Below are 21,706 nucleotides of genomic sequence, written 5' to 3' on the forward strand. Positions count from 1 at the left end.
CACGTTGACATTCATTAAGATATAAAAAGAAAGTCGAAGTTGCTGATGACGTGTGCACTATTTATATTTATTGACATTGTTTTTTTCCCTATGAGCAACTGTGTGTTATGCTGTTGGTGTCTTACATCATGAAGTCTGGTTTCAAACATGATGACGTCAAGGTAGCTGTGACTGTTACGGGCCAGTACATGAGTGTGGTGTGCTCTCTAGTCGTAGTTACATTTCTATAATATACTGCATTTTGGCTTTAGTCTAAAGTCTGGTAAGATTTAACAGTTTTATTACTCGTTATCAGAGTTGCCTCGGTCTGGCAGAAGCCGCCGGAGCCGCGGTAATCTTCACCGGCCTCGCTGCCAGCCCTTAATCCTCACTTGATATGGATGGGTGAAGAGAGGGCTCTCGCCGAGGCTGTCACCACACTAATCATTATTACTTTTTAGGCTTACAGATTAACACTGAATTCTAAGCTAGTAAGATGGCAGCTTTAGTAAGCGGGCATGTAAGCTTGATAATATCAAATTTTAATATCTTTTTTTCTTTTTAGCTCAAGAGAAAATAAGAAAACTTATTTGCTGGAACGATAACAATTAAAATAATCTTACGTAACTTGCTGCAAAGCAAACAAACTAATTGAAGTAATGTTTCAACAGAATCAATAGATAAACAGCAAGACATGGCCATCCTCAGCGATATGCTATCGCCGCCACACACTCATTTCTCACCGCCCCGTGGTCCCCCTTCTTCCCCTTCAGGGTGTGAGGCGGTCCAGTACGTTCTTGTCGCACAGGGTGGGTTTCGAAAAAACATGTTATGTAAGGAAATTCGTAGAATAGATATGGAAACTCTTTACGCTTCGATGTGAATAATATATGAATAATCGCGGGAATCAGCCATATGGACTCTTATCTTTCCACGGCGATGCTCTCGAATCTCACTTGCCCTTATCTGACAATCTTATCGTTCGCTGCTTATCACAGAGTAACCCAGCAGATATCACCAGCCTGGTCTCGATCAAACTTAGGCTGGAAGGCCCGACCGACTGTGGAAGAAGTGTTAACTTCTGCATATGCCGGGGAACTAAGTGTTGCAAGTAGTGCAGACTTTGGAAACGGTGCTCACAAGTGCAAATGTGTAACGAGCAACAGTCTCCCTTTGAGACGGAGTGGCTGAGATCATTCTCCCGGCTATGGAGCTTCGACGAGCAAATGCAACACTTAAAAACATCTCTTTCCCTAATGACAAGAGCTGAGGAGCCTCTGTAATTTGAACATTTTTGGACCCTGTGATAGGAAACAAGAAAATCTTTGGACAGTTTCTGTAAACTGAACTTTCTAAGCATCTGAAGAGCGGTCACACAAAAGCCCAGACGAAAACAGGACGATAGTGGGCAGTGGATCGCGTTGCTTTTCTTCCCAACGTGCTTCGCTGGCTACACAGGTGAGTGAAAATAGAAGTGAAGGTGGAAGGTGGAAGTGAAAATTGCTTGCACTCAGAAGCTCACCTTCTAAATTAAACGTAAGCTACAGTAAGGATATTCAGTGTATAAAAAGTTGAGCTGCACCAACTTCTTATTCGATTGATTATGACGAGGAGTACTTTAGGTCTTAGAAAATACCATGTTTGAATGTATATGTATATGTATGTATGCCATTAGGTTGTTACTGCGAAGAGACGCAAAGAAACGGCCTTTGAACATATTGATAAGTATCGCAGTGGTGTTTGGCGCCAGACAGCATTAGGTATGGAGGACTTATCGAGAGCACGCCAATACACGTGACGCCGTGGAGGACGAACGAAGGACTTTTCTACTGAAGAGACGCTTGTGCTCCTCCGCTTAGTAATGAGGTTTTGTTATTCATCATATCTCTTGGCAAGAATATAAAAGTGGATGTGATCAGGAGGGATGATCTAAGTGGAATATTATCTCAGTGTGGTGTTGCAATACCCATTACAGCATTAGCACACGTAGCGGAAATAGTCTTCTGTTTGTTGGACATAATGGCAGTAGTAGTAGTAGTAGTAGTAGTAGTAGTAGTACTAAAAGTAGTAGTCATAAGGAGGAGGAGGAGGAAGAGGAGGATTAAGAGGAGAGGGAGGAAGTGAAGAAGAGGAAATAGAGGCGGAAATGAAATGCTTGATTAAATGTCGATATTCGAGAGTACCGAGAAATGTTATTGTTATGATACATGTATCATATGTATATTTTCCTTCCTCCTGACTTTTCTTCGCACGTGTCAGCTGTTGATGCTTATACTATTAACTGGATGTATTTTGAGAACGCTGTGCCGTTCGAACAAAGCCAGAGAGATATTGGCATTCTAAAATTCTCTTTGATCTGTTTTGGGTAATTGTATTTTCTGAGCGAGGAAGGTACTAATTAGCAACACACACACACACACACACACACACACACACACACACACACACACACACACACACACACACACACACACACACACACAACTTTCTCGTTAGGTTATACTCGTGAGCCACCACAGAAAGGCACGCCTCCCTTCCTGGCTCTCACAACATCCAATTACTACAAATGGAAGGAGGAACGCGGAACGTAATGTAGTTTGCGCTCGTTCCGTACGTGCTCTGACTGCTGGGTGGGGCACCGCGACGCTCATGGCGGGCCGACCTAGGCACCCCCCGCGCGGCCACACTGACAGTGGCACCTCGTGATGATGGTCAGCCCACGCGCCGCTTCTGCCCTCTGGTGTCGCATGCCGAGGCCACGCATTCAGTGGTCCCTTAAGAGTTCGTCAGACGTCTAAATCATCCCCTCCTTAACTGCAGTATGAGAGGGTAATGCTGGTGATGTCGGTGGTGTTGATTGGTGCATGGTGTTAGTGTTGGTGATGGTGGTGGTATTTGTGCTGGTGAAGTTGTGAAGGTGGTGGTGGCTGTCGTGGTGGTATTTGTGTTGTTGGCGGTGGTGGTGGTTGTCTTCGTGGTGATGGTATTTGTGTTGAAGGTGGTGGTAGTGGTGGTGCTGGGGGGTGTTGGTCGGGAGGGAAGGAAGGCAGTTTAAGGTGGTGGGTGTTGTTGTTGCATGGTACGGCCTTGAACCGTGGGTGGAGTCATTTGAGCCCCACTTGTGCTGGTATAAGGCCTTTATTAGTATGCCTCCTGCCTCCTCTGTTGCTGTTAGCGGTGGGAATGTGTAGCAATCTGTATCAACTTGGTACTGTTTTTTGTTGCCGGCGCATTATAGTTTTTTGGGGTAGGTTATTTACATGTTTTCTACGTTTGCTCTTTTTCTTCTAATGTCGCGCTCATCATTTTCACGTCACATAATTCCTTGTTCATTGTATTTCTCCTTCCATGTTTTATTTTTCATTCTTGTCTATTTGCTTGAGTGTTTATTTTTTTTCATATTCTTTATTGTTTCGTTTTATTTCTTTTTTATTTTATTTCGGGGCTCTTGATTCATAAATGTTAGAATCCTAGCTCGTGGCATCTCCCCTTCCTCTCGCGTTTGCTGTGATAATGTCGCAACGCGGTCGAGGCTGGTGATGTAGTAGTGTCATAATCGTATAGTCGTGACGCGGGCTGCGTTTGTATCCAGTGCTCCACACCACATGCTCCCTCGCTCTGCTCCTTTAGAATAGTAGAGCCACTCTTCGAAAGGTATGACAGTTTTAATTGCAGCAAACAAAACCCGTACATAACCCCGAGAAAGAGGCTACGCTATAGTGATTGTCAGGAAAGTAATACCAACTGTGTTCTTCCCTAATATGTATTTCCTCCTTCTTATGACAAACTCTTTCATAAAGACACCGCTCGAACCAAATCAATCAGTGACAATTGTATTTTTCTTCCTCCTCTCTTGCACCGTAAAAAAATAAAATAATGATGGATGACCTGGTATTGGTAAGCGAGGCATGAGTAATTGGCGTGGCGGTGTATGCCTCTTCATCCCCGCCACTGAACTACGACGACCAAATCCAAGAGCAGCCTTGTGCACATGTCCTTCTGGCGCGTTTTGTATGGCCCGTTAGTGTTCAAGAATATCTTAACTGAGAAAACATTGGCTATTGAGAAATCCATGGTATAATCTAATTTAGGAGAACCTTTATCTGTCCACATCCGCTGATCCGCGCGTCAGCGAATAACCCACGTTGCTTCCCCTCACGCCACATGGGACAGGCGGTAAAGTCTGGCACTGTGGCGCCTGTCAGGAGAGGTTTCGAAGGACCTGCCAGGAGGCTAGATAGTAAGGCGTGTGAGGCCTGTTGGTGGCTTTATTGAGGCAATTTGGTGTTAGAATGGACTCTACTTAAACATGTAGCAACTGTAAGTACAGCAGCAGCCAGAACAACACCATAAGCAAAACAACATCAGCAACAAAACAAAAGGACAGCACTAAAGCAACAATGTCAACAAAAATTACAGCAGCAGCAGCTACAGCAACATCAGCAACAACAACAACAACAACAACAACAACAACAACAACAACAACAACAACAACAACAACAACAACAACAACAACAACAACAACAACAGCAAAACAGCAGTAGCAGCAGCAGCATTATTAACAACAGCGGATCTTACTTGAACAGACAATTGCAGCTACAGGAATAGTAACAACAAAAAGAGCGTTGAAAATCTGACTAATGTACGAAAAAAATAACATCTCAGCACATAAACAGCAGCCCCGACAATAACGACAGCAGTAGCAGCAACAATAACAACAGCAGCAATAGCAACAGCCACCACAACAGTCAGTATGATGATAATACAGCTGCAGCACCACGTGTGTAAACAAAGAATGTGTTTCCGTTGCATGTCAAAGCGGCCGTCTCGCATGCAGGGGAGTTTCAGAACAGTACGTGTATGAGCGCCGTGTTTGGATAATGACGTTAATCTTTTGGGTTAAGATTCGTTTTAGGTCCGTGCCAGTATCTCATTACCTACCTTATGAAACATCAGTATCTCTTCATATATCTTTTCTACAAACCTTCAACAGTCATGGAAACGCTTTGAAAAACCAATTCAAGGACTTTTTTTTTACTCTTGAAAATAGGGGATAATGTTTACGAAAGCGTGTCGCCTCTTCTGGCGACGGCCGCGGCGACGCTGCACCCGATGTTGCGAGAAATACCTCCTCGCTGAAATAAGTCACATATACATGTGGGGGGGGTCCAGGGGGGCCCCCCCTGGTTAGAAGGGGGGGTCGAGGGGGGCGCAGTCCCCCCGTTAGTAGGTCGTAAAGTTCAGTTGGAGTAGTTTAAATATGCTCCCCGACCCTAAACCCTCTGCGAGCTATTTTACGGCTCCGGCGGCAGCAGCGTCGCCGCGGCCGCCGCCAGAAAAGGCGACGCGCTTTCGTAAACATTATCCTCTATTTTCAAGAGTAAAAAAAAAGTCCTTGAATTGGATTTTCAAAGCGTTTCCATGACTGTTGAAGGTTTGTAGAAAAGATATATGAAGAGATATTGATGTTTCATTAAGTAGATTATGAGATACTGGCACGGACCTAAAACGAATCTTTACCATCTTTTGTTTCATTTGATTAGTCTCGTGTGTTATTTTCAAACGGTTGTGTACTTTTTACACGAATGTGTGTGTGTGTGTGTGTGTGTGTGTGTGTGTGTGTGTGTGTGTGTGTGTGTGTGTGTGTGTGTGTGTGTGCAGGTTTTTTCATCTTGTCCTTGCGTGTGTTCGTGGTGTGCGTGCACAGTCCCCTTGCTCGCATGTGTTCACTTATGCTAATTTGCACAAGTCCAGATAACTTTTACTGGTACAAAAAAGAAACCATTTAAAAATTCAAAGTTTTCTTCACACATCCATTTTTTCAGAGTAATAAAAACGGTAGCACGAAAACTTTGCTGCAGACGATAATTGAGTTTCTCAATGTAGCCATGCAACTGGTCAAATAGATATGAATAACTGAACCACGCTTCCTCTTTTAAGAACACTATTCGTTAAATTAGAGGAATTACAACGTTCATATATTTAGTATTCTTGTAAGCTTTAGTGGTAGCAGCAGCAGCAACAGTAGTAGTAGTTGTATTATTATAATTATTTATTATTAGTTGTAATGTTAGTAGTTCCAGTCGCAATAGTAGTTGTAATTGTAGTTATAATGATAGTAATACATTTCTTCACTCCACTTATAATTTTGACGTCGTTTGTAGATAAATTATTAGTATATTATGGCGATAAATAATAAACCATTTATATAAACACATTCTTAACTACGACCTTCATCATGGGTTCATTATTGGTAAATTTTGTCTTTCTAATCTTTTTCCATTTTACTAAAAGTTGTACGAAGCGGCAGATCAGGACGGAAATTGTTATATTCTATATTTAGATTTTTAGTAAAGCATTTAAAAAGATGCCTCACCCAAGACTTTAAGATGAACTAAAAGCCCAAAGGATAGAGGGTAAAGTCTTAAGGTGATTCTTGGCGTGGCTTAGTGAGAGGATCCAGAGTGTTTAAGTAAACGGGAATAAATCAGATTTGTCTCACGTTAAATTATGGCGTCCAACAAAGACCAGTATTAGGCCCATTGTTGTTTATCATTTTCATCAACAATATTGATCTTGACTGTGGAATAGTCAAGGACAACAGCAGGTTTGCTGATGGCACAAAAATAGGACGACTAATTATTTTTGACAACGAAGATGTGGTGTGGCAGGAGGCACTAAACGGTCAGTGTTGGTGATCCAAAAAATGGATGATGCAGTTCAACACCGACAAATACAGCATCCCAAGTGTAGGAATGTATAACCCTGTTCATAATTTCACATTAGATTACACAGTTCTTCGTTTCTGCTTATGCAAAAAGGATTTATGTGTGCGTTTGGACTCTGTCTGATCTTCGACCCAGAAATTACTGGAACCACCAAGTAATCGCTAAGAGCCGCGCAAATAAAATCGGTTTTATTACAAAAGAGTTAGCAGCAGGAGCACAGAAATGATCCTGAAAGTATATCTGACACCGACTAGGCCCCATTTCGATTATGCTCTTTAGTTTTGGTGCCCCTGTTACTGAAAAGTTAAATGTTCCCCAATTAATCAAATCTTTTTATGCATTCATTTTGCCCCACTTTGAGTATTGTGCTCCTGTTTGGATGTCTGCTGCCAATTGCCTGCACTTGTTCTTGATCTTGATCATCGGCGTCAAGTTGGTGCCCTTAGAATTTTATTTAAAAAAAAAATTAAGAATAATCTGCATCCCTTTCACAATGCTTTGCCTGATCCTTTTACTCCTGCCCGGGTTACGAGGTTTGCTCTTAGTCAAAAGGATCTTGCTTTTAATCCTATGAATTTTTGTACGACACAATTCTCACGATGTTTCCTGTTTCCTTCCGTCGTTGACAAGTTCATGGAATCAGTTACCCAATGAGATTGTCCTTTCTGCAGACATTTCTACATTTAAGTCTCGTGTGAATGTCTTTTTGAAACAGTAATTTTATATTTCCTCCTTTTGGCTTTGACTGGCCAGTTTCTTAATTATTCGTTGCCTTTGCTTTTTCCAGTACCTTTTGGTATTTTGTGTGGTTCAACTTGTATCTGCACCCTGAAGGGAGGCTTTGGTAGCTTATCATAATAATAATGATAATAATAATAATAATAATAATAATAATAATAATAATAATAATAATAATAATAATAATAATCGGTAGAGAAGAATTGCCAGAATAACCCAAGCGCTTCTAAACTTGTACAGGAAGACTATAACAGCTGAACTTGCATATTTTGGAAATAGGCGCACCTAACATCACCAAATGTGGGGTACAAACTTGGTGGAGGGACTATTTTTGTGCCTCGAGTGGCGGTAGTGGGATAAAGAATAGCCTGTCCGAATTTTTTCCGTTTATATTTATAAATGATCCACGAGACATCCTGAAGTTAGATCAAAGTATTTGCTTATCTTTGTATTCATTCATACACACACTGGTAATATTTCTATGGTGTCCGATTCACTTAATTGAGTGAAATTCTATTGCGATAAACAGTCACATAGTCGTGTCACTAGTAAAATTGAAAGTAGTAATGTAAGTTATGCCTCCATGAAGTATACACAAATAGATAAATATGAAAGCTCACGAAGTCACAGTAAATGACATCACCTGCTTGGCGCAGTAAAAAAAACTTATTTAAGGTATCTGATACCCGCAAAATGGCGTGCGCTGCTGCCTCGGGCCACAGCTGTCGTATAAAATATGAACGTATTTTCATATTATTGTTCTGTTGTGTATTCAATGTTCTGTTCAAGAAAAAAGAATACTCATAATTTTAGTTAGTTTTCGGTTATAAGGATTCTTTACGAAATACAATTATAACATTACCGCCTATAAGTTAGGAAACGTCCTGAATCCTGGATCGGCTATGGTGATGTTAGGTGCGCCTATTGGTAAACTGCAGTGATGTAACTTTGGTTTACAGATTCATTGAAGGGGTTGATAATGGTGATTTAGATGAGGTACTTAGATTCATAACAGATGTAAAAACACTATTACTTGAATCTGTAACGCAAAACTTTTGAAGTTCATATATCAAAAATATATACTTTGATATTACTTTTGCGAAAGTTGCCAACACTCAACGACACACGAAAAGAAAAAGAAAAAAACTAAACTGTGGTGATTATTTTTGCACTTAAGTATGAAACTTGAAGATGAAAACCAACAGTACATTTCTTAGCTGACTGGTTACAATATGTTATCATGGGATGTAAGTATTGTTGCTTCGTAGGGATTCATTGTATCATAAAACAAGGGTGCAGACACAAACAGCATCTTTCTAAGCTGACCGGTCATTCAAATATCAGTATTCATGAGTGTGTGGCCGACATATTGGATCTTTGTAAAATGCAGTAACTCGAGGTAATAAGTTTTTGCTGACTTGCATTCCGTGGATCAGAGTACCTGCATGGAGTTAGACACCAAAACCAGCATGCTTAGTGGAATAGTTCTTAGTTACATCTCTCAACTTCATTGACTAGCAAATAATGATTGCAGCGAGGCGAACATTGAAGAAACAAAATAACTTTTTCAGAACTTTTTCATGGGATATCTACACGGTCTCCTGGGTCGTTATGAAGATAAAAAAAAAAGCTTTGGCACCCAAATTCCGACCTCAAAGCCTAAATTCGGTAGATTATAGGGACAATATACGCCAGATACCTTACACCCTTTATACCACCCTTTATGCAAGTACCTCGCTTTTTTTTCACCCCTTGGATGGAGCGTCACCCGTGGCAGGCCTTGGATTGCGTGGTCATGACTCACACACTGCTCCATAACAAATTTTCATCATATTTTTACTTAGCTTTCAATTTTATCGCGTCATTCACTAAAGTAAGAATAACATGTTTTCGTGCTGCGATCAAAACAACAGGTAACAAGTTTTCATTTACTTTTCGAAGAATACAAAGAATACTAATAATATTCATTAGAGCTCTTCGTCGTAAAGGAAAGTGTCCTGTTTTCTCCCGCCTCCCCGCGCCCACGGTACAAAGGACGAAGGCGACTTGTGGATGACCTTAATTATTGTTTACAACTTTACATTAACAACATTAGTTCAGTGCGCTGGGAGAGCAACGGCCATGGCGATACAACTCTCGGTTCAACACTCGCGTCACGGCCCGGCGCGACTCTGAATAATAATTGTCAGTTTGGGAGACTACTTTCTCACTTTTTTTTTAAAGATAAGTCTTGATAATGCTATTCAAATGTTTTATTTTCTGTTTAATTAATGTATATGAAATTACGTTTGTGTAAATGTATTTCATAATTGTTTGACAAAGCACTTCAGTCCTCACTGAATAAGTTGTTACTAATTTGCATTTTGTCACGCTGCGCCACGGTCATAGGACACGACAAAATAATGAATGTCTACGAAATTTTTAGTGTTAAGCGCAAGATTTTTGTGATTACTGGATGAAACAGTATGAAAGAATGAGTGTTAGTATGACCTCGCCGAGCACCACATGCATGAGTCAGTGTGATGACCATCAGCTGCTCCTCTTTGTTTGATATTGCCTTTGACCTCTGTCTGGCTCAAGCATCGTCTATATAATCACATTACAAGCAAGTGGTTCGTAGATAAACACAAAATTTCACTTTAGGATCATTAGTAGTTATTCACCCGCATTACATGTATAATGTTTTTCCTTCCTGTCCTTATATTGTGTACCCGTGTCAGAAATTTTTATTTGTCTTAAAGCCTATGTTTACTCCACTGAACTTTCTTTTATGTATAATCGTGTTGTTCTCAATATATTAAAAAGTTATGTCCTTTATAATAGAGATCGCTTGTGCTCCTGTCTTACTCTATAAATCTATATGGTTGTGAGACATGGGCGCCTGTTCTTACGCTGACGTGAACTGTTTGTGAATGGAAGTTTTCCCGCTCATATGAAGAGCCAAGGAAAACCCTGGTGTGTGAAGTCACACTTGTAAGCTGTACTGGATTTAGAAGAAAAGAAATAGCAGAAGCACACGAGCTCGGGAAGACTCGAAGTGAGGAGTTGTGGCTCCGTAAAATGATTAATGTTGTGTCTTTGTACACACGAGATTAATATGTAAATGGGAACACGTAAATCCCCACGCGTGATGCCAACCAGTATTCCCCGGCGAGGAGAGGAAGTGGGTGGGGCAAAGGCAAGATAGGTTGGGCTGAACGAAGCTGTGTTATTCTGGCCACGGCCTGCCTCGGCTATACTAGGCTGACTTTGGTTGAGATAGGCTGCACCACATGGGCCGGGCTAAGAAGGTTTAGGCTAGCCACTGCGTTCTCGAGTTGGTTTGGACGGGGCAAGACGGCGTAGATGAGGTAAATGCTTTAATGGGTTGAGCCGGGCTGTGCGCGGCTATTCTTTGCTGAGGTGGATGAGAACTTATTTGCTGAGAATACAAAAACCAATAGCTGAGTAGAAAATAATTCCTAGTAAACATACCGATCCAATAGATGGAATAGATGCCAAAACTTAGTTTAAAATCTTGCTTCAGAGTTGTTTTGATGCTTCCCTTATGAAGAAATTTGTCATAGGAAAGAAAAAATCATGTTAGAATAAATACTACGGCTACCAATTAATCTGAGTTTTTCGTGGTCTCTGACAATGGGTTTCGGGTGAAATGTAGCCAATTTACCGGCATATACATTATAAAAAGCTCAACCACAAATTTTATTGTCTTCTGTTTTTACTTTTGTTTACACATGGGAAAGTAAAAATAGGAAAACTGCAGGTGCCATCACGTGAGATGAATGCAAGGTAACAGACGAGGACGCGTTGAGCAGGCGTGTGTCCACGTGTCAGGCGCGGGCGTGGACGTCACAGGAGTGGCGGTGCCACCCAGTGGTGTGTCCGTCTGTTCCCTGCAGCAGTTTACTTGCTTCTATCATAATTCAACTTACGTACTCAGCGTTGAGTTGTGTGCTGATGCATCGCTGGGTTGCTTAGGGAGGAAGGGAGGGAGGGAAGGAAGGAGGGAGGCTACTCGGGCTGTACGGGTGCAAAGTTCTTGTCAGGGTTGTCATGTCAGGGTTCTGTGGAGTGGACTTAAGTTTTGTGACCTGAAAAAAGCGACCGATAAATTATGAAAAAAAATCACAGCAGCTAGTGAATTTTATTAGCCAACAGCTGGATTATTATGAAAACATTTAGCATATATCAACACAATATTTTATCCATTTAAACGAAAAAAATAAATACAGATAAATTAAAAGCAGAGGGCAGAATATTGAAGTCTGCACTCTGAGGTCAGAAGATTGCCTAGAAGAAATAAAAGAAGACAGATAAATGAAAAGGTAGCAGAAACTGAGATTTTAATTAATAAGAGCGATGGGCAGTCAGAGTATTGCGTACAAGTCGATCAGAGAATTAAATGGTAGTTTTAATAAGCGAAAAGAGATTCCAGTTAAAGATCAGAACGGAAAATTACTTACATTGTGAATTTAAAAATGGGTGGACAGAACATTTCGAAACAGTTTTAAATAGGCCAATACCACCGGCAGAAGATGTACCAGCACCAGAAAGAGATCTAGATATAGAGGGAGGAGAGATTACTGTAGGAGAAGTTAAAAAATGCAATAAGGCAGTTCAAAAATAACAAGGCAGCAGGGGAGGATGGAGTTTTTCCAGAAATGTTTAAAGTAGATGAAGATGAGTTGCTTTTAGTGTTAGTGAATTTGTTTAATAAAATCAAAGAGAGTGGGATGTTACCATCTGAATGGAAAAACGGTGTGATAGTAAAGATTCCTAAGAAAGTGGATTTAAGTGATTGTGGTAATTGGAGGGGGATCACGTTGTCACCGATAGCCTTAAATCTTCTGTAGAGTTTTGTTGAATAGAATGGAGCCTGTGCTAGATGGTATTCTGAGGATAGAGTAAGCAGCATTTAGGAAAGGTCGCGGTTGCAGTGATCAGATTTTTATTGTTAGGCACTTGATGCAACAAGCGAATGAGATAAAGGCTAGTTTGAGTTTGTGTTTTGTTGATTTTCAGAAGGCTTTTGATAGTATTGCTAGAGGGATGATGGAGAAAGAGTCGAGGCATTACGGGGTACCGGAGTGGTTGGTGAAGCTGGTTGAAGATCTGCATGAGGGTACCTTTTGTAGGGTTATGGTTGATGGGTCTTTGAGTGATGCTTTTGAGGTTAAGTCTGGTGTGATTCAAGGTGGGATTTTGTCTCCTTTGTTGTTTATTATGGTGATAGACTATGTGATGAGGAAGGTAGCTGAGGAAACAAATGCTGGGATTGTATGGAGGGATGAGCGTAAGCTGGTTGATCTGGATTATGCAGATGACATTGTGCTTATTAGTGAAGGGACAGATGAGATGCAGAGGGTTTTGGATTGTTTAGTAAGAGAGGGAAAGAAAGTTTGATTGGAAATAAATTGTGCAAAAACTGAAATTATAAATATAAATATTGTAAATGCTGGAGATTGTTGAATTGAGGGAGTGTTGTGAAGCAAGTGGAAAGGTTCAAATATCTTGGTATTATTTTGTCTAGGGATGGTTCTTTAAGGGAGGAGTTTGAAGAAAGATTAAGGAAGGCAAATCAAGCAATGGGAATGTTGAAATCAGTTTGGAATAATAATAATTTTTCGGTCCATACGAAAATCAAAATTTATAAAACTATGGTTAAAACTTTTCTAATTTATGGGCATGAATCGTGGTATAGTACGGTAACATCGGATAAAAAAAAATTCTGTATTTTGAAAATAAAGTTTTGCGAAGGGTTCTTGGAATTAAGTGGCGGCATAGGGTTTCAAATGAAAGACTTAATATAGATGACTATATTAGATTGTCGAGATGGAAATGGCTAGGCCACGTCTACAGAAAGGAAGGAGTGATTGTGAGGGGAATACCCGGCTGGCAAGCGCAGGGAAGAAGAGGAAGAGGTAGGCCGAAGGAGACGTGGGTGCGCACAATGAGGCGAGAGGCTGGTGAGGAATGTTGGAGTGATTTAGAGGAACTAGCGCAAGATAGATGTTGGTGGCATGAATTCATCGAGGCCCTATGCATACCCCTGGGTGCCACAGGAACTGATTGATCGATTGATTGATTGAAATTAAATCACATACGTCACAAGCATTAGTCGCGTCAATCCTCTTGGCGCTGCACTTGTAGGAGTGACGGACGACACCTCGTTAAGGAGCGAAGGGTTACAGTGATAAGTGTAGCGTTGCATCACTCAGCGCAGGGGGGGGGGGGGGTCCTAAGGGTTGGCACGGCGTAAACAGTTTAATAAGGTGGTGGAATGAGGCAAGCACGACGTGGGAGATAAAAGTCAGTGAGCGGGAAGTAAAGTAAAGTAAAGTAAAGTAAAGATAGGGGGGTAAGGATGGGGACGCTATTGCTATACGTGGCCTCGGTGCTCATCTCCGTCACATTGTCCTTTGAGCCTTGCAAGTTGGAAAAAAAGAGTTGAGCGCAGCAGGGTAGAGAGGAATCCAGTGGGGGGCCACATGGCAGGGGGGGGTGGGGGCGGGGCAAAAGCAGGGCACGGCAGAGTACAGAAATGAATGCAGGAAGAGGATATGACAGAGAGGAAGAGAAACAGGAGGGGGACACGGCTGGGTGAAGCAAAGAATACACGAAGAGCACATGGCAGGGTGGAAGAAAGGAGAAGCGGGGCACGGCAGGATAAGGAAAAGGAATCCACGAATAGAACATGACAGGGTGGATGAGGACCAGGAGTCAGGCGCGGCAGGGTGAAGCATGGATATCAGGTAGGACACATGACAGGGTGGAAAGGGAGCAAGAGAGGGGCACAACAGGCAGAAGGTAGATATCCAGGTAGGACATATAGCAGGGTGGAAAAGGGACAAGTGAGAGGCACAGCAAGGTGAAGGCAAGGAACGAGTATAAATTCTCGAGTTGGTTTAGAAGGAAAGCGAGTGCTGGGGAGGTGTGGTTGTAATTATAAAGCACTCACAATGTATTAGAATCTTTAACCACTGTCGTTCAAGTAACCTTCTGTACAAACAAGTGGTCAAGTATGCTCGCCCTACTTTACTGCTTTTTCTTACATTCCCCTTTTTTTTTCGTCTCGCTTTCCTTTCCTCTCCCTTTCCTCCCCTTTCTCCTTTTTCTGATCCTCCTCCTCCTCCTTCTCCTACTCCTGCTACTACTTTTACTCCTGCTTTAGTGTGTCCTGCAAATCACTAGTGCCTGATGAATTAATTGAATATCTAAAGCAGGCAACTTCGCCACGGGCTTTTTGTTGCATGCTCGTCTGTGTTTTTATGTTTCCTCCTCCTCCTCCTCATCCTCCTCCTCTTCTTATTTTGTCCCCTGCCCTTTTTATTATCGCATTGTGGTTTTGCGTTCTTGGCCTCGAAGATCAGGTTCGTGTCAGTTGTCGCCCCGGGGCTCCTCGCCTCCTTACACTATAATCTCCCAGCTTTCTTAGATCATACCGGTTTGGGGTAAAGAGAAGTTAAGGGGGGGTTGTAAAAGGTCGGCCTGATTTTTTTTTTTTCTTATAAAATTCTGTGAATTTTTCTCTTTCTTTTGGTATATGAATGAATCTGATGAAAAAAAATAATACAGTGTTATGCAACATGCATTGCAACATGCTGCATTGAGTTTCCGCGCTGAACTACGGGCTGTAATCCAAGGATGAGAGACAAACTAAGGATAGTTCAGTGAAACGTCATCAACTCAACCATGACGTCACGTGTTCTATGACGTCACGGCGCTGGAAACCCTCGCCAGCAAGAATCTCATTCGAATCTTGGTTTCATTCAAGGATTTACACATCATATATGAATTGTGGTGTTCTCTGAAACAGATAATAGCTGTACAGGTAGCTTTAATATGATGTGGTATTAATATTAGACAAGAATTCTATAGATCTTTGGGAAAACCCTGAGAGAAGGCGGGTGGTAGTGTGGACCGAGCGACACTTTTTACATATTTTTAAGCTGGTTAACAACTGCTAAAGCCATACCTTGCTTCTGCTTGGATCTTTTCAGGTATTTTCCTTCATAAAGCCTGGGATATATTATAACAACACGGCACGGCACCTACAAAAAAAGGAGCACATCGATTGTGACTCCAGCCAAGTTCCACAGCCTCGCTCCATTTTTCCTCTTATTTCTCCATTATGAGAGATTATTAAGGATTTGATGTACTTATATGTTAATGTACATACCTTATTTATACATTATAACCTAGAATTACCCATGTAAATAATTATAACAAAAATATGTAAAAAATAATGTACTTACTAGCTCAGTGTTTCCTACCCGGTTCCCTTATTTCTCCATTAAGAGGGATTATTAAGGTTTCTACTGTACTTATTCATTAACATATCACTCTTATACATTCATCCCTAGGACGCATTATAGCCTAGGAAGTTCATGTCTCATCCATCCTTTGCCTCACATCTAACATTCCTCCTAACTTTTCTTTTCACGTCATTACACTTTTCCTGTATTTTTTTTTGTTCAGGTTTTAGTTCCAAATAACTATCATTACGACTTGGTGTTAGTTCTCACTGATGATTACAATAACAAATTAAGCACAGAGAAAAAACCGTGACAATAAGACAACTCCTCTCAGAATGGTTTATTATTTTTGTTGATTCCTCATTATTTACTTTTGTTTTCACCTATTTAAGACAATACAAACCTTCCTTAATCTTTTAAATGCCTTCTACATAGTTAAATACCCTCCTAAATAACGAAAAATAAGATAAAAACTGCACTGGAGTGATGTGGATCATATTGCTTACCTGGATCATTTTCCTGTTTTGGGAGAAAAAGGGAAGGCACAGCATCGGCCTTTAGTGATCTTGTTGCCTGTGGAGACTTGTTGATCAGCTTCCTCTTGATAATTTAGTGCTGTGTGTAGTCTGTCGCCTTGAAATGACTTGAGCAAACTCTGGCGGTATCTGGATTTAACTAATCTTTACGACTACACGCATGAATCCACTGCCTAACTAAGAACTTTGTCTTCGGAAAACGATAAAAATGAAGCTTTCCTAGCTTCTTACACTTGTTATTGTTATTACAGCCGTAAACAGCACACCTTGTCATTGTTCACAGCAAGAAACTTCAATCCAGTGGCTCCGCGGCCTCACGTGTAGGTCTCCAGTGACGTCTCTGTTTGCATGTGACGTCACGAGCGCGGCGCATTGTGGGAAAACAAGTGCCTAGCGATTTATCCTAATATGTCTCTCATCCTTGCTGTAATCCATATTTTCACCCGTTTTTAATTTTGTGATTTTTCTTCCTTGGTTTGTCATGAAACTTTTAGGTTCTCTCTCACCACTGGCTAAGAAAATTAAAAATTTTAGCACTCACAATTATAGTTTCATATTTATCCGTGAAAAATCGATTATATTATTTTTTTTTCATAAATCCAACGAAATACTCTATGTATCCGCCTCAAATGTATTTTATTATTATATTTTATTGAATTTACACAGTAGAACACTGGTTTTTACTCTGAAATACGGCGAAAAATGGTAAAATTCGAGTAAATGGATTTGTGACCCCGTAAAAAAGACGTAACCTTGGGTAAGCAAAGCAGCCTGTTTACACAATCAATGAAAGTAAGTAAAGGAAACCATATCCTGATGTATATATCCTGTGGATTTCAAGTCCATAGTTGGAATAGGTAAAATTAAAAAAAATATTACAACTTAATCACTTGATATCTCAAAACCATGATTTTGCACTTTAAAAAATATCTCCTCCCTTGCACTTCTTGTTATACGCATATCTCCCACTGCAGCTTATGAAAGTATGTGTAAGGAATAAAGGCTACTCTCCAAACTATTGTTTGAAGTTGTTTTTAATATTTGAAAAATATATATACGTCAATTTTTTTTAGTATTTCATCGAACTTTAAAAATATTTTGTTTACTATCGTATAAAACCAAACGAGAGTAGCCTTTAGTCTCCTATCCTTCCTGATTAAAATTATTTTTAAATGAAAGAAATCGCTCCATAAATAAGGGAGGAGTTACACTTAGAACATAAGGAATTTAACATAGGATTCGAGATTTTACAACCCCCCCTAAATTGTATGAATAAAAAATCAGGAGTCATCTCGATTACAAAACATTATCGTATAGTAAGTAAGAGGCAAGGTGACAGGGCTGGCAGAGGGAGGAGAGGGAGATAGGGAGTGGTGGAGGGAGAGGAGGATGCAGGGGTGGGGGAGGAAGGGAAGGTGGAGTAGAGAAAGGTGTAGGGAGAGGAGGAGGAGGAGTGGTGGAAACATGGAAACATGGAAATGCAGGCAACAGAGAGCCTATTGGCTCATTACGAGGTTGCCCGCTTTGGTGAATTAATCTGCTTGACAGCCACTTGGGGCCTGGGGAGCAGATGAAAGTACCTCGGAATTCAGTTTACTCCTGACACAACGAAATGACAGTCGAGTCGATATTTGAAGGAATTTATGGTATTCGCATTTACTACTTCTGAGGGAAGATTCTTCCAGTGGCGGATGACTCGGTTTGAGAAGAAACTCCTTCCAATGTCTGTGTTACGTCGACTCGACTGAATGGGTAAACCATTATTTCTAGTTCTAGAGTTGGTTTGCAGTTCAAAAACATTTTGAGTAATCGACGTTATTGAACTTTTTCAGATACTTCAAGACTTGAATCATATCCCTATGTAGGCGTCATTTCTCCAATGTAAAGAGAATGAGTCGCTTGAGTCGTTCCTCGTACGGTTGAGCTCTTAAGGTTGGAGTAATTTTCGTGGCGCGTCGTTGAATCCTCTCCAGTAAATCAATGTCCTTTCTGTAATTAGGGGATCAGAACTGTACTGCATAGTCGAGGTGCGGTCTTACCATAGAATTATACAAGGATAGCATCACGTCTGGCGTTTTACACTCGAAGTTCCTCGCTATGTACCCGAGCGTAGTGTTGGCTTTGTTATATGCTTTTTTTACAGTGATTCGCGTTTTTCAGGTCACTGCTGATAGTGACCCCAAGATCCTTTTTCTCCTGCATCGCCTGCAAAGGTTTCCCATTCATGATGTATGTGTAGTTACTATTTCTGGACCTAATGTGAATGACTGCATTTGTCAACATTAACGGACATTTGCCATTTTTCCGACCATTCGATAATGTAATTGAGGTCTTTCTGAATGATTTCGCAGTCGGTCTTTGTGAGGGCCTTTCCACCCACCTTGGTGTCATCAGCAAATTTCGATATTGTGAATTTCAGTCCTGATTCTAGGTCGTTGATACATATATGATAAAGAGAATGGGTCCCAGCATTGACCCTTGAGGCACTCCACTAGTGACTGGAAGCCAATCGGAAGGCTGTCCGTTGAGTAGCACTCGTTGTTTTCTGTCGGTGAGCCAATCTCTTATTCACGCGATCAGATTGGGTCCGATGCCCGCCGAGTGCAGTTTCTTAAGGAGTCGCTCGTGCGATACCTTGTCGAAGTCTTTCTGAAAGTCCAGGTATATAACATCACTGGGGATGTGGTCATCCCAGTTCATATATATACCTTGGAAAAAGTCTAATAAATTCATTAAGCAGGAGCGCTTGTTTCTGAATCCTTAAAGTAGGGTAACTGGACAATTATTAAGAAAACTCTATGTCTAAGCTACAACATATTGAAATTTCAGGTCACTAGGTCTATTTCTAAGGGTTTTAAAGCCAAATTACTAAACCTAAGCTAAATCCATATAAAAAGTTAGCGGTTAGCGGTTAGCGTTAGTTTCCACTAATATTTTTATCAGTTTAGCGGTTTAGCGTAAGTGAAGCTAACTTTTTCGTTAGTGGATTACCAGTTAGCGAAGCTAACTTTTCGGTTAGCGGTGCCCACCACTGACCCTAATTTCGTCATTTTTGGGTAATAAACTACGTGCATTTGTGTACAAAACAGAAATGTGACTCCTGTTTTGGCCGCGACGAGTTGTATCAGTTTGCTTGTCGGAGGCGTCGTTGGTTACGGAGTTTCTTGAAAGCCGCACCAACGCTACGGGTTGGTTGATCAAGGGCTGCCAAGGGGGAGGAGGGGGAGTAGAGAGAGGTGTATGGAGAAGAGAGAGGCAGGGAGTGGTGGAAGGGGAGGAGGATGAGTAGAGAAAGGTGTAGGGAGAGGAGGAGGAGGCAAGGAGTGGTGGAAGAAGAGGAGGTTGAGTATAGAGAAAGGTGTAGGAAGAGTAGATGCAGGGAGTAGTAGGAGGAGGTGGAGTAAAGGGAGGTGTAAGGAGAGGAGGGAGGGAGGGAGAGTTGGTGGAGTAGAGAGAGTTGTAGGGAGAGGAGGTGGACTATAGGTGTGGGAAGAGGAAGGAGGGAGGGAGTGGTGGAGAGAGAGGAGTAAAGAGAGAGGGGAAGTAGAGGTGTATTGAGGGAGGAAGGGAATGATGGAGGGAGAGGAAGTGGAGTAGAGAGAGATGTTGGGGGGGAGGGAGCAGAGAGTGGTGGAGGGAGACAGGCAGGGAGAGAAAAAACCCGTCGTCTTGCCCTCTCCCAAGGTCTAGGACTCTAGGTGAAGGGGAAGCAGAGTTCACACTTGCCAGATTCCTCGACTCGCCCCCGCGGTGTCATCTCCGATTATCCCATTCCCAACTTGCTTCCCGGTCTTACAATCCGCCAACACATTTTTATTGTCACAATCACCCTTGACGCGTCCTTCAGTGTTCCTTTTGACCGAGACTGTCCACTCTGTTCCTTCAGCCTGTTTTTTTTTTGTTTTTTTCTCGTTTTGCTGCGTCATATTTCACACTTATGTTATAATACCCATGAGTTTTTTTTTATTGTTATGTGACATTGCAATGCTTCCTCTTAGTTATTCCATATTTTGTTTATTTCCATTTGACAGCCATGCCTTTGAATCACTTGTATCCCAGAACTAAAGGTTAACTATGGGTTGAGGAAGCTAGAGGTCTATTATAACTGTAAAGAAGAACTGTCCACCACCAACACCACCGCCACCGCCACTTCCTTCATTTCCTTCTGGTTCCCTTGACTAACACCACCACCTGGTTTGTTCAGCGTGGCGGGTTATGTTTTGCTGACGAAGGTTGTGAATCACTTCAGCGTGCGGCGTGCGTGTCCTTGGGTCGGGGTCAGGAGGGGTGGACCACAGGAGAGACAAACAAAAAGATGTAGTAGGAAAACTTGACTCGTCTCGCAGCTTGCCACGCCATACATACCAACGCCGTCTGGTTCACCGAACGTCCGCATGCTGTGGCGCAGAACCCCACAGTGTACTCAGGCAGCTAGACCTTGATTTAATGTGTTTTAGTCTTGAAATGTGCCACAAGAGAGAGAGAGAGAGAGAGAGAGAGAGAGAGAGAGAGAGAGAGAGAGAGAGAGAGAGAGAGAGAGAGAGAGAGAGAGAGAGAGAGAGAGAGAGAGAGAGAGAGAGAGAGAGAATTTACATAGATTTACATTGAAAATCGGACCACACAAACCCCATGGTCCAGACTAGGTAATCTGTCCTTAAACCTAAGTGATTCTACATTAATCAGATGGCTCCAAAACTTTGCATTTCTACTCTAGTTAATATTGAGTTGAAGGAAGTGTCGGTCGAGCTTCTTTTTAAAGGAGTCAATCGTGTTACACTGGACCACTGAAGGTGGGAGCGTATTTCATTCTCGCACTACAACGTTGGTGAAGAAAAATTTGGTGCAGTCTGAATTTACTTGTCTACATTTAAGTTTTGTGCCATTATTCTTCGTTCGCAAAGTGTCATCGATCATAAACCATTTAGATTTGTCCACATTCGTACTAAGCCTGGGTATCCCTGAGTGACCTCCCAGATACTGCCCACATGCATCCCTCTGGGACCTGTCACCTGAACCCAGCATCCTACCTGAGGATTAACATCGCACTTGACCTCACCGCCATCTAGAAGAATCCGCCCCTTCGCCCCCCCCGGCACCACCCCCACTGCACTCCATCCCACCCAACCCCTCCCATCACCCCTACCTTTCCCAGAGACAAGTCTGACCCCCGTTTTCCATCCCCCTTCTCTTTTTGTACTTGTTCTCGTTAGCGAAATTTATTTAAATGTATTTATAAAATGTAAATTTTCAGCCTGACGGCTGCCGTATACCTGAATAAACCGTATATTATTATATTACTATAATTATTACACACACACACACACACACACACACACACACACACACACACACACACACACACACACACACGCACTACTGCTGCGTAAATTCATACCGCGAGTAGTTATATTTATCAACATGGTATTCCACCCGCCTCCCCGTCATGACTGCTTCCCTGCGAGCCAGTACG

The 21,706-nt window shown here is 41.7% G+C and overlaps 1 protein-coding gene across 2 annotated transcripts in view; it reads left to right on the top strand.

Moving 5' to 3' along the window:
- The first annotated feature begins 1,009 nt into the window (after nucleotides 1–1,009).
- The window catches only part of LOC126998891 (microtubule-associated protein futsch-like), a 130,253-nt gene continuing 109,556 nt past the window's right edge, over nucleotides 1,010–21,706 (top strand). For both annotated transcript variants that reach the window (XM_050861093.1, XM_050861094.1), the window contains exon 1: nucleotides 1,010–1,437. The gene's annotated coding sequence lies outside the window, so the exon portion shown is untranslated. The remainder of the gene's footprint in view (nucleotides 1,438–21,706) is intronic.

This window comes from Eriocheir sinensis, chromosome 15 (genome assembly GCF_024679095.1).
Source record: "Eriocheir sinensis breed Jianghai 21 chromosome 15, ASM2467909v1, whole genome shotgun sequence".
Classification (NCBI taxonomy): domain Eukaryota; kingdom Metazoa; phylum Arthropoda; class Malacostraca; order Decapoda; family Varunidae; genus Eriocheir; species Eriocheir sinensis.